Source organism: Lepidochelys kempii, chromosome 10 (assembly GCF_965140285.1).
Source record: "Lepidochelys kempii isolate rLepKem1 chromosome 10, rLepKem1.hap1, whole genome shotgun sequence".
NCBI classification, from domain to species: domain Eukaryota; kingdom Metazoa; phylum Chordata; order Testudines; family Cheloniidae; genus Lepidochelys; species Lepidochelys kempii.
In genome coordinates this window covers 52,231,050-52,242,252 of record NC_136389.1, presented here as the reverse complement: position 1 = coordinate 52,242,252, position 11,203 = coordinate 52,231,050, and positions in this window count along the sequence as shown.

Below are 11,203 nucleotides of genomic sequence, written 5' to 3'. Positions count from 1 at the left end.
GTAGCCAACTGCTGGCACGTCTCTGCATCCCCTAGCGGGGCAGGGGAGGAAGCAGCTCCACACGCTGCCGCTGCTGGGCCAGTGCTTGTGGGGGCAGACAGCGCACAGAGACACGTTCCCCTCCCCCCACGGGGTGTGCAAAGACGTGCCAGCAGCCAGCTGCTTCCTGGAGTGGCATGGAGCTGTGGCAGCCTGCCTGAGCCCTGCTGCGCCACCAGCTGGAATCCGCCTGTGGTACGCGCCTCCCAGCCATAGCCTGCACCTCGCACCCCCTCCTGAACCCCAGCCTCCTGCCCCAGGTCAGGATCCCCTCGTGCACCCAAACTCCCTCTCAGAAAGAAACTAATATCACAGCTGTTCTAAGGTAAGAAGTAGGCTATTTTGAATTAACTTAACTATATTCTACATACTTTAAGACTGAAATGTAACCACAGAACGGCTTTATGTTAATTAAAAGGCAAGTTTAGTATAGCACTAGTAGCCTCATGCCATAATTGTGATAATTTTGTTTTAAGTTAGGAAAATCTAATAGCCCTGGGCCCACAGGAGAGTTAAGCCGGCCCTGGCCATGGTGTAGAGGAAGCTTACAGTGTGAGCTGCCCATGCTATATACCTTTGTGTATACGCAAATGTGTGCGCGCACACAACTGCAGTTTCCAGGGTGATCAGTGCAGCTCTTTTGATGAAAACTAAAATAGAGGCGTTGAATGAGGAGAAAAGTTGGAGACTAGCAAAGAGGTCAAAACAGATAATTAACTGGCTTTACTTCTAGTTATAAACCCACTTTTAAGGATCAAATTCTGGACTTCTTACAGAGCCCAAAAACACCTGCGGACTACAAAAGGGGGGGTTGTCTGAAGAGAAATTCAGGAAAATCAGGAGGTAAACCTGATTGTTATTTTTATATTTTTATTTTTTACCCCGTTAAAAGATGTCTTTCCCAAAAGTTTCTCCCACCACTTATTTTTAATTAGTAAAAAAAAAAAAAAAATCTTTTTAAATCCCAGGAGGATTAAAATGGTCTCAGTACAAAGTATGTAAAATCCTCCACATGAGAAAATGGAGTTTCTAAATAATTTTCTTTTTTTATGAAGACATTACACATCTGTGCCCCTCTGATTTGCCTGCAACCAGACCATGGTTTCATCAGGATTATTTTCCCAGGCATCAGGAGTAGTAATAATAACTTTCCAGTGCCCATTCATTGTGCCCAGGAAGGGTGTCAGTCTGATATAGCAATTAAGTAGCACTGTGGTGCTGCAAAACATCCTCATTTTCTATATTATTTAAAGTCAACAGTCTTCAGCGACTAACATCCCATGCACATACAGGAAAGGGGAGTAAATCAAGATTTAATCACATCACTTTTGTGATATGTATAAAGAAACAATAAACAGCCTATGGTTGTACAATACCCAGGGGCTGCACAGAGGAAGCCATTTGCAGTGCATAACCGGTTCCTACAGTACCTAGGAGCTGTGCTACATAATTGTGAGTACCACCTACTGCAAGGATGGGCAAACTTTTTGGCCCAAGGGCCACATCTGGTTGGGGAAATTGCATGCAGGGTCATAAATGTAGGGCTGGGGCAGGGGGTTGGGGTACAGGAGGGAGGGAGTGCAGGATTTGGGAGGGGGTGTAGTGTGCAGGAAGGGACTCAGGGCTAGGGGTTGGGGCACAGGAGGGATGCGGAGTGTACGAGGGGGCTCAGGGCAAGGGGTTGGGGGGCAGGAGGGGTGCAGAGTGTGGGAAGGGCTCAGGGCAGGGAGTTGGGGTGCAGGGAGGGGTGTGGAGTGCAGGAAGGGGCTTGGGGTGCAGTAGGGGGTGTGGTGTATGGGAGGGGGCTCAGGACAGAGAGTTGAGATGCAGAGAGGGGTGTGGAGTGTGGGAGGGGGTTGGGGTGCAGAGTGCAGGAGGGGGCTCAAGGCCGGGGGTTAGGGGGATCAGGGCAGGGGGTTGTGGTGCAGGGTTCAGGGTGTGGGCTCCGACCTGGCGCCACTTACCTGGAGCGGCTCTGGGGTGGCAGCGGTGCACAGTGGGGCTAAGACAGGCTCCCTGCCTGCCTGACCTGGCCCCACGACCCACCGCACCACTCCTGGAAGTGGCCAGCACCACATCCCTGCAGCCCCTGGGGAAGAGGAGGGGCAGAGGGCTCTGTGCACTGCCCTCACCTGTGGGTACCTCCCCCGCAGCTCCCATTGGCCAGGAACAGGGAACCACGGCCAATGGAAGATTTGGGGGAGGTACCCACAGGTGACGGCAGGATGCAGAGCCCTCTGCCTCCCCCCGCATCTCCCAGGGGCTGCAGGAATGTGGTGCCGGCCGCTTCCAGCAGCAGCGCGGGGCCTGCGGCATCACAGGGGTGGCAATCCTATGGGCCGGATCCGAAGCCCTGATCCGAGTTTGTTCACCCCAGCCCGCAGGCCATAGTTTGTTCACCCCGACCTACTGCCACCTTATCTATTAACTACTTACAGATATAGAGCATTCCTATAACACCAGTCCTGCCACAGTTATATCAGTGGTCTTGTCTAGGCTAGGAAAAGGTCATGCTTAACTAGACTAGGCAGGATGTAACACCTTTAAATTGTGTTGGCTGGCTGTGGTCCAGCTACAGTTAATCATGACCATCTAATTCATTTTTAACATTGTTAGAATTGTCTGTTAGTGTTTACAGAATTCTTAGTTAAAAACGACTTTGCTACCATGTTTTTTAATGCTACTATTTTGCTAGTCTAGGTGTGGACAATGGGCATTTTACAACTTACTTCAATGGGAGTAGGATTGAGTCCATAGTATCTTGAAATTAAATAAGCATTGGTGAGAAACAGTTGGCTAGTCTATCCTGCATTTGATATGGGGAAGGACAGAGGAATGTGTCGCCAAACATACCTATAAACTCTGTACCTCTAAAAAGCAACGGGTCTGCTTTTTAGAGGGACAGAATGAAAACAGATAGATCTTTTGCTTAAAAAAAGCCAGTTGATGATGCATATTAGAGCTGGTCAAATAGTTATAAAGCAAACAAACCCTGATTTGTAAATATTTTTATGAGTCAAAGCCGTGAGTTCAATTTCTTGGGTCATGTTATTCATTATTGGTAAGGCTGCGGGTTTGTCACGGAGGTCACGGAAGTCACAGCTCAGGCAGCCCCTGCACCAGTTATTAGCCAAGTGGGGTTGCTGTTGCTGGGGCAGTCTCGGGCCACTGCACCCCTCCCCCCCACAGCAGCAACAGAGTTTGGGTATGGGAGGGGACGGGGGGTTGGGGCATGGAACCGGGTGAGGCAGGCTTTGGGCAGCACTTACTGTGGGGGGGCCCTCCCCGGAAGCAGTGACATCTCCCTCACTCAGCTGCTAGGTGGAGGCATGGCCAGACAGCTCTGCGGAACCCTGGCCAATGGGAGCTGTGGAGGCGGTGCCTGCCAGCAGAGGTGGCCATGCCTCCACCTAGCAGCTGAGTGAGGGCGATGTCGCTAATTCCAGGGAGCCCCACCAGGTAAGTGTCTCCCAGAACCCGCCTTTCCCCGTCCCATGCCCCAACTCCCTGCTCTCTCCCACACCCAAACTCTGCTGCTGGGGGTGGGAGGAGGTGCGGAGCCAGGTAGGGAGCCTGCTGGCCCCACTAAACACCGCCCCACCCCAGCACCAGCAGAGGTCCTGGGCTGTGTGCTGCCATTCCCTCCTTCCCCCAGTATCCAGGCCGCCCTTCCCCAGTCCCTCCTCCCTCCCAAGTTTTAGTCAGGGGTATATAGTAAAAGTCATGGACACGTCACAGGCCAGGAATTTTTGTTTACTGCCCATGACCTGTCCCTGACTTTTACTAAAAATACCCATGACTAAAATGTAGCCTTAATTATTGGTGATCATTCAGACAACCTCTGTGAATTGCTGAAAAGGTTTGCAAATCCTGCAAGCTTCAGAAATGTTTACACACCTGTAAATTCATGCTGGAAGGGCACAATGCCTTATTTTCCTATTTTAAAAGATTCGGTCAGCCAACCAAGAAACAGAAACAAGACCATGTGACTCAGGGTTTGTCTACACAGGGAGTTATTCCTAATTAACAACGTGTCTGGACACTCTTATTCTGGAAAATGTATCTCCCCACAGAGGACTTAATCAGGACCAATAGGTAGACAAATCCACACAGGAGTGAACAGTTGGGAAACAACACACAGCTTCAGAATTATTTGGGAAAATTATTTGGCAAATTATTCTTACACAAATGTTCAAAGAAAATCAGGATCCGTTTGCAAATGATTCACAAATGGGGGAAAGGAGGTGAAATATGTAATGCATATAATTCACAACAGATGGTTTACATCCACATCCACATAATGAATGGTGCAAGGCAGGTTTTTCCTCTCAAAGCAAAAGCTGTAACTATATAGCCACTTACGTACCTTTGGTGAAGGAATGTCTGGATTTCAGCCATGTCTCAGCATCCAAGCACAGAATTCTGTTGTTCCTCATTGGTGAGGACAGCACTACTTCTGTAATATCACACACCCAGCAATAATACTTAGCTTGGAGATTCAAAAAGCTGAAAATTGTAGTTGTTGCCCATAGCAAAAAAATAATAATGTGTTTGGTTGGTCAGTCTGTTTTAGAGCCAGTTTAGCCAGTGTGTCAGCTAGTATAGCATCCCACTGTAAGGCAGCTATTTCTTTTTCTGTTACCGGTTGATTATACCAATAAGGTTTCTTACTGCCACCTACTGAATGAATATTCCAAGTCAAAGGGAATTTAAAGTTCCATCCCTTGGTTCTCCAAAAAAACAAAAAGTCTTTCTGAAGAAAAGATGAAGGAAAGTAAAGATTGATTTCTAGCTACATTTAACATCTTCTTCTTTACTTCCTTTCATCTTTTATTCAAAAAGAGTTTTTGTCTTGTTTTGCAATGTCCCTTTCATAGTCTGAGTGCAAAAGCATCAGATGTGGTCAAGTAAATCACCAACCACATGCTGGCTGAATCTTCCACTAACATGTCTGTCTTCCCACAGAAAATAACCATGTACTGATCTGCTGAAAATGCCTTAATCTCTCCTAGTTCCTGAACTTTTTTATTGCACAATAAATCTTTAAATTGCAACCTCCCCACACCCTTATTTTCCTTCTGGCATTTTCTCTCTCACAAATAATAAATTAGATTCCTAGTACTGTAATAATTTTCTCTTTGCATATATTTATAGGGACCTTTCCACTTGATTTAACTTGCTGAAACATAGAAGGGAAAAGTTGAGGACCTAATTTTAATTTATTTGTTTTAAAAACGTTTTACAACTGTTACAGACCCTCATATGAATGAAAAAATAGAATGTGTCAGTCACAAAATTCCTCTCACATCAGTGGCTCCTAAATGCTTTAAATTTGAACCCCCTCTTCAGGAAAATTAAATCAGTTGTGCTCCAACTGCAGATTCATTGTCTGGTGTTAAAGTCAAAATGAGTGGACACACTGTATGATATATGTGGCACTTCTCAATATGATATTTCTTCTTTCTGAGGCCTGGTCTACACTACGAAACCACCTTGTGTTGACTTAGCTGTGCATATGTTCATGCTTAAATTTGTCTCCCACAGATGAAAGCATCCCATTATGGCAACAGACTAACACCACTTATCCAAGGAGCATTGCTCTTTGGTGAGGTACTGAGGTCAATGTAATGTGAGTGTAGACATGGTGTGACCTATGTTGACCCTACCAGTTCTCCAGCAGCTGTCCTACAATGCCCAGCGGTGACCGCTCTGGTCACAGTGGTGAACTTCACTGCCCAGAGGCCATGGGTACCGGACTCCCCCTTTAAAATTGTTGTGAATTTTTGGAATGCCTTTTCCTGATTGCCCAGCTTGGTGAGCACCTCCAGCAACCTCCCTTGGTGTGTGCTACTGCCCAGTCACCCATGTCAGCTTAGGGTGACGAGACATCCCGATATTATTGGGACTGTTCTGATATTAGGGGCTTTGTCATATATTGGAAACTATTCCCCTCTCCCACTCCCTGACAAAAGTGTGTCCTGATTTTTCACACTTGCTCTCTGGTCACCCTATGTCAGCTACATGCTCCAGACGTACTCCTTCCTGGAGTAGACAGGAGGTATTGGATCTCCTGGGCCTGTGGGGAAAAGAGGCTGTGCAGGCACAGCTATGCAGATGTCATAGAAACATCGACATTTATGAGCAGATTGCACAGGGGATGCAGGCAAAGGGGTACGACAGGAATCAGCAGCAGCCCAAACTCCTTCGACACTGCTGTTTCCATGGGCAGGGGGAGGAGATCCGCCAGCTCAGCACTGTGCTGTCTTGTGGCCACAGCAGGAGTAGAACAACCAGCTGGGAGGCAAAATGTTACTGAATGTGCTGGGAGCAGGGTGGGGCTTCACCCTCCCACCCCCACTTGCGGCGTCCCTGCTGGGAGGTCCAGCCATGCTGCAAGCCAGGACATGTTTGAGACTCCACCACAGTCCTGGCAGTTGAGCCTGGGCAAGCCCGATGCAGGGAAAAGAACCTCGGATAAGTATGTGATGCATGTCCAGTTACAACATTTCAATGTACCGATGGCACCCAACTGCAACGTAGCAGGACACAGCTATCAGCTTTTCATTAATTTACTCATACTAGACAAGATTGCAGTACAATGAAAAGAGGCAGAGAGAGTTATAATCAGCTTTTCATGCCCCTGTAGAGTTCAGCAGGAGTGGGACATGCAGAACAATTTGCTTACGTGCACAGGGATGTCCCTTCAGTCTTCCTGAGAGATCTTGATAAAACATACATGGAGGTACTCTGCAATTCTCTCCCAAAGGTTTCTAGGGAAAGCACATGCTGCATGCTCCTTGTTATTGTACAGGGTACCAGAACTCATGGGATGAGTGGCAAATACAGTATACTAATTATAAAGATACAGCAAGCACTGCAAAATGACTAGGTTCATTAACAAACAGTGTTATCATAAATATACACCAAGCACCATGCAGTCCTTAATAGCCTGGTGATAGGGTGTATTCCCTACACTGGCCCTGAGATGGTAAATTAGGCCAGGCAGGCCTAATTAACCAATTGAGCAGCAAGTAGGTGAGAGACACAGGCTACAAGGAGGCTACTACTTAGAAGCAGGCTCAGCTGGGCAGGAACAGGAGGAGACTGTATAAAGCCCAGGAGCTATGAGCACCAAAGGTGGGCTGTAGGGAAGGAGTCCACAGCTCCTCTCTGAGAGGAGCGAGCCAGAGCCAGATATGTAGGAAGAAGCCATGGGAAACTGCAGCAAGGACTCGGACAGTCCAGGCGTTGGCTGCATGTTGTAGGTCCCTTGGCTGGAACCCAGTGAAGAGTGTGGGCCTGGGTTCCCCTAGGAGCCACTGGGCAGTGGAACAGGGCATTAGAAACATCATCTAGGACAGCTGGTCTGGAAGGACTGTGATTTCCCCAGAAGGGAAAGAACTTAGTGACCTGGCTGGAGGGCCGAGCCATGAACTGGAGTCAGAGAGGCTGCGGACTGAGAGAAGAAGACAGGTAGAGAGACCACTGAGGTGGTGCAACACCTGGCAGAGCTAAACCCCAAGACAAGCAGGAGGAGGTGACATGAGTGGTATGGGGACCCCATCACAAGTCCCCCAGATGTAAGGGCCAGGTGGAGCACAGTCCACCACACTGCTTTCCTGTGGCTGATGGTGAAAGTGCTCTTTCAAAGCTTCCCTCAGTCACAGAGCTCCATGCTGAGCTCTTCTAATAGCCCTTGTGTCAGCCTGTTCAAACTTGGAAGCCAGCCATTCCCCCTCTACCTTCTTGGCAACCTTTGCCTCACAGATATTATGCAGGAAACAATGGGCAGCTATAATTATTGGGTTCTTTTTTTTTTTTTTTCCACTGAGATCCAATCTTATGAATAAACAATGCCAGCGTCCCTTTAATCTACATTCAGCTGTCAGTCTGCATCTGCTGAGCTAGTAGTTGAATCTTTCCTGGGTGCTGTCGACGTGGCTGACATACAGCTTCATGAGCCTGGGGAGCAAGGGCTGGGTCTTTCAGGATGGATCACTGCTGTCATTTCAACATCGCCAACATTGTAATCCACAATCTTGCAAAGAAAGTACCTGCTTGCAGCTTTCTGAACAGTCCTGTATTCTTAAAGATGTGTGTGTCTGGCACCTTCCCTGACCAGCCAACACTGATGTTGGTGAAGTGTCCTCGGTGATCCACCAGTGTTTGCATAACTATAGAAAGTAGCCCTTTCTGTTGATGTGTGGCCGTGTGGGCTGGTGCCAAAATAGGGATATGCATGTCATCTGTTGTTCCACTGCAGTTCAGGAACCTCATTGCTGCAAATCCAATGTGTCCTGTCCGTTGCCAAGAGTCACTGTCCTGTATAGCAGGAAACAATTAATGGTCTTGCACACTTGGAAGACAATGGCCGCCCCACTGTGGATTTGCAAACTGTCCAACTCATCCAAAATGATTTCCCACTGACAGGTAGCAATCTGGCATTGAAAGCTTCCATAGTATAGTCACCAGTCACTTCTCCACTGTCAGCTCTCATTCGGGTGTCCCTGCACTGGATGGGTGGAACAAGCTCAGCACACAGATCCAAGAATGTGGCCTTCCACATCCAAAAGTTCTGCAACCACTGCTCATTGTCCAAACCTGCATTGCGATGCGATCCCACCAGTCAGCGCTTGTTTCTCAGGCCCAGAAGGGGAGCTTCATCATCTACAGCTACTCTATGAACACCGCCAACAACCTTGAATTGGTTTTCGCTATGTTGCACAGCAATCTGTCCTCCATGAAATTGTCATGTTCCCTACTACTGTGGTTCTTCTTGCAGCCCTGCAAATACCAGAGGATTATGTGTCCTGTGTTTGCACTGCTCATGACAATGGTGCAGAGCTGTGCGTGCTCCATGATTCCATCAGCGATGGCAGTCCAGTGTCAAGTCCTGCATCGGTAAATGAAAAACAAAAAGTGAACACATAACATCAGTAGTGAAAACTAAACTCAGTTAATAAAGTCCTGCTTTAACAATCCAAGGTATTGTCAGTAACACATATAAGGAAATAATTGCAATTATATAAACAGTATAAGGACAAATTCTTTACTGTCTTCCATCCTGTGCCATCCATGGACATAAGTGGGGATGAATGGGATATAAATCAGGGCAGAATTGGGCATGTGATTTTTTTGACCTAACATTGTTACTTTATTCGCAGACTATTATCTACAGATGACTTCTTCTTCTTCTTTTTTTTTTTTGTTTTACAACGCTACCAAAACAAAACATTACACTGCACACACACAGTTGTAGGGGAGAGAATGAACCATATGTGACAGATATTTGTCATGTTGCTTAGTGCACTACTATAAAGCAGTTGGATACTATGGGGATGAGGGTGGTACAAGAATTAATAGAGACTAACAGAATGACTTCAGTTCCAACACAAAAATTTCCCTTAGGATCCATTAAGGTTGTATCAGAAATGGAGGAATGTCACTAGAAATCATGGAAATGTTTCTGAGACTGCCTTTCATAGTACCATATCTGGAAAAAGACTGAAATAACTTCTACTGAAACCTGGCTCTTTGTTATCCTTTCTAGACCATGCCGTCTGTAAATTTGAATTAGCACATGAAGAAATTAGCATATCACTCTAATTTGAGGGGGGGGCAACTGTTTTACGTGCACAAGTGCAGTACAAAGTAACAGCTGCTGCTTGGGCAAGTTATCCATTCCCCAGCTCACATGCTAACAATATTATGAATGGGCAAATTAACACAATAGTCTTCAAATACCAGAGCAGGATAATTGGGTGGATGCATGAGCACTTTGTTTCAAAGACTCATCTTGTTGAATCTTTTGTGTTTGCCTCACTCAAAGGCGCTGAGGCCTAAACGGCTTCTCCATGGTGAGGTGGTAGACTGGGGCTGAAATTAGCCTGTGTTGAAATGTTAGCACAGCAATGTAAGTGAACAAGGACATGGTTTGTGTTGCTGCTTGTCCTGCAAATGTGGAAGAAATGTTTAAAGACAGAGTTTTATGACACTTCCTAACTATCTTAACTAAGGCCCTCTTTCCATGCAGGCTTTTTCAAGCTTGGTGAGTCATACAGCATGGGGGGGGTGAGAAGGGGAGCAGAATGGTGTAAGATCCAGCTATGCTGGGTTTAAACCATCTGGTGTCTCCCCTATGCTAGAAGAAGCACCAGCTGGGGCTTTCTAGCTGCTTTCCAGCCCCTTGAGTGGCACAAAGAAGCTAGATCGTAGCTGAGAATCTGGCCCTGTATTTCTGGGTACCATGTGAAGCCAGAAGAGGCATAATACACTATTGAACAAAACTGACTCTTTTCTTTTATTCTTTTATTTTCTTTTAAAATTTAAAAGTGAATAAGTGTCCAATCCTGCATAGTGCTGAGTGCCCTCAACTCCTATGGAAGTCAATGGGAGCAGAGGGCATTCAGTAATTTACAGGATTGAAACCTACAACTCTAAAGCACACAACACAAATAATTCAATTAAAATGGCAGCTTTGAGGAGTCCCCTGTTTACCATAGAACTATGGGCCATATTATTGCACTGGTTTTTCTGCAGAGCGCCCCACTGAAGTGAATTAGAAAACTATGGCAAGATCTAGTCCGGGAAGATTACTGTTTATAAGAATGATGCTAAAGAGTCACCCTGCTGAACAGGTTAATTTAAGAATGCAGCAAATCCTCTCACTGCAAACCATTTCATTTGTAAGTAACATGATGAAATTAAATGCTGTGCTGCAAGAAAAGGGGTTCAGCCCTTGTGTATGTTAGGTATGACTCTGCAGTGTGATAAACGACCAAGCTTTATTGAGAAAATAGTAAGAAAAAAAATGAAATGTGTATCATCTGTTCCGCATTTGACTTTACACATGAAAGCTATTTGGTCTGGTTTACTGCCAAATCCTCTAGTTTGAAAGATCATCAGATGTGGGGAAGGATGTCAAAATTCCTTAGGCTAGATTCCTAGAATTTTCTCCTAGTTTATTTTATGATGAGTTCTAACAGCTCAACCCGCTCCCTGCAGACAGACAGACACCCACCCACCCACCCTCATGGCTCCATTTTGTTGCAGTTTTTAAGCTGTCCTGTTTCCAGTCAATTGTAATAAGATTTATGGAGTGGACATTGTTAACACTCAACAGCTGTTGTGCTGGATTACTTAAACTTGCATATATTTTTTTAAA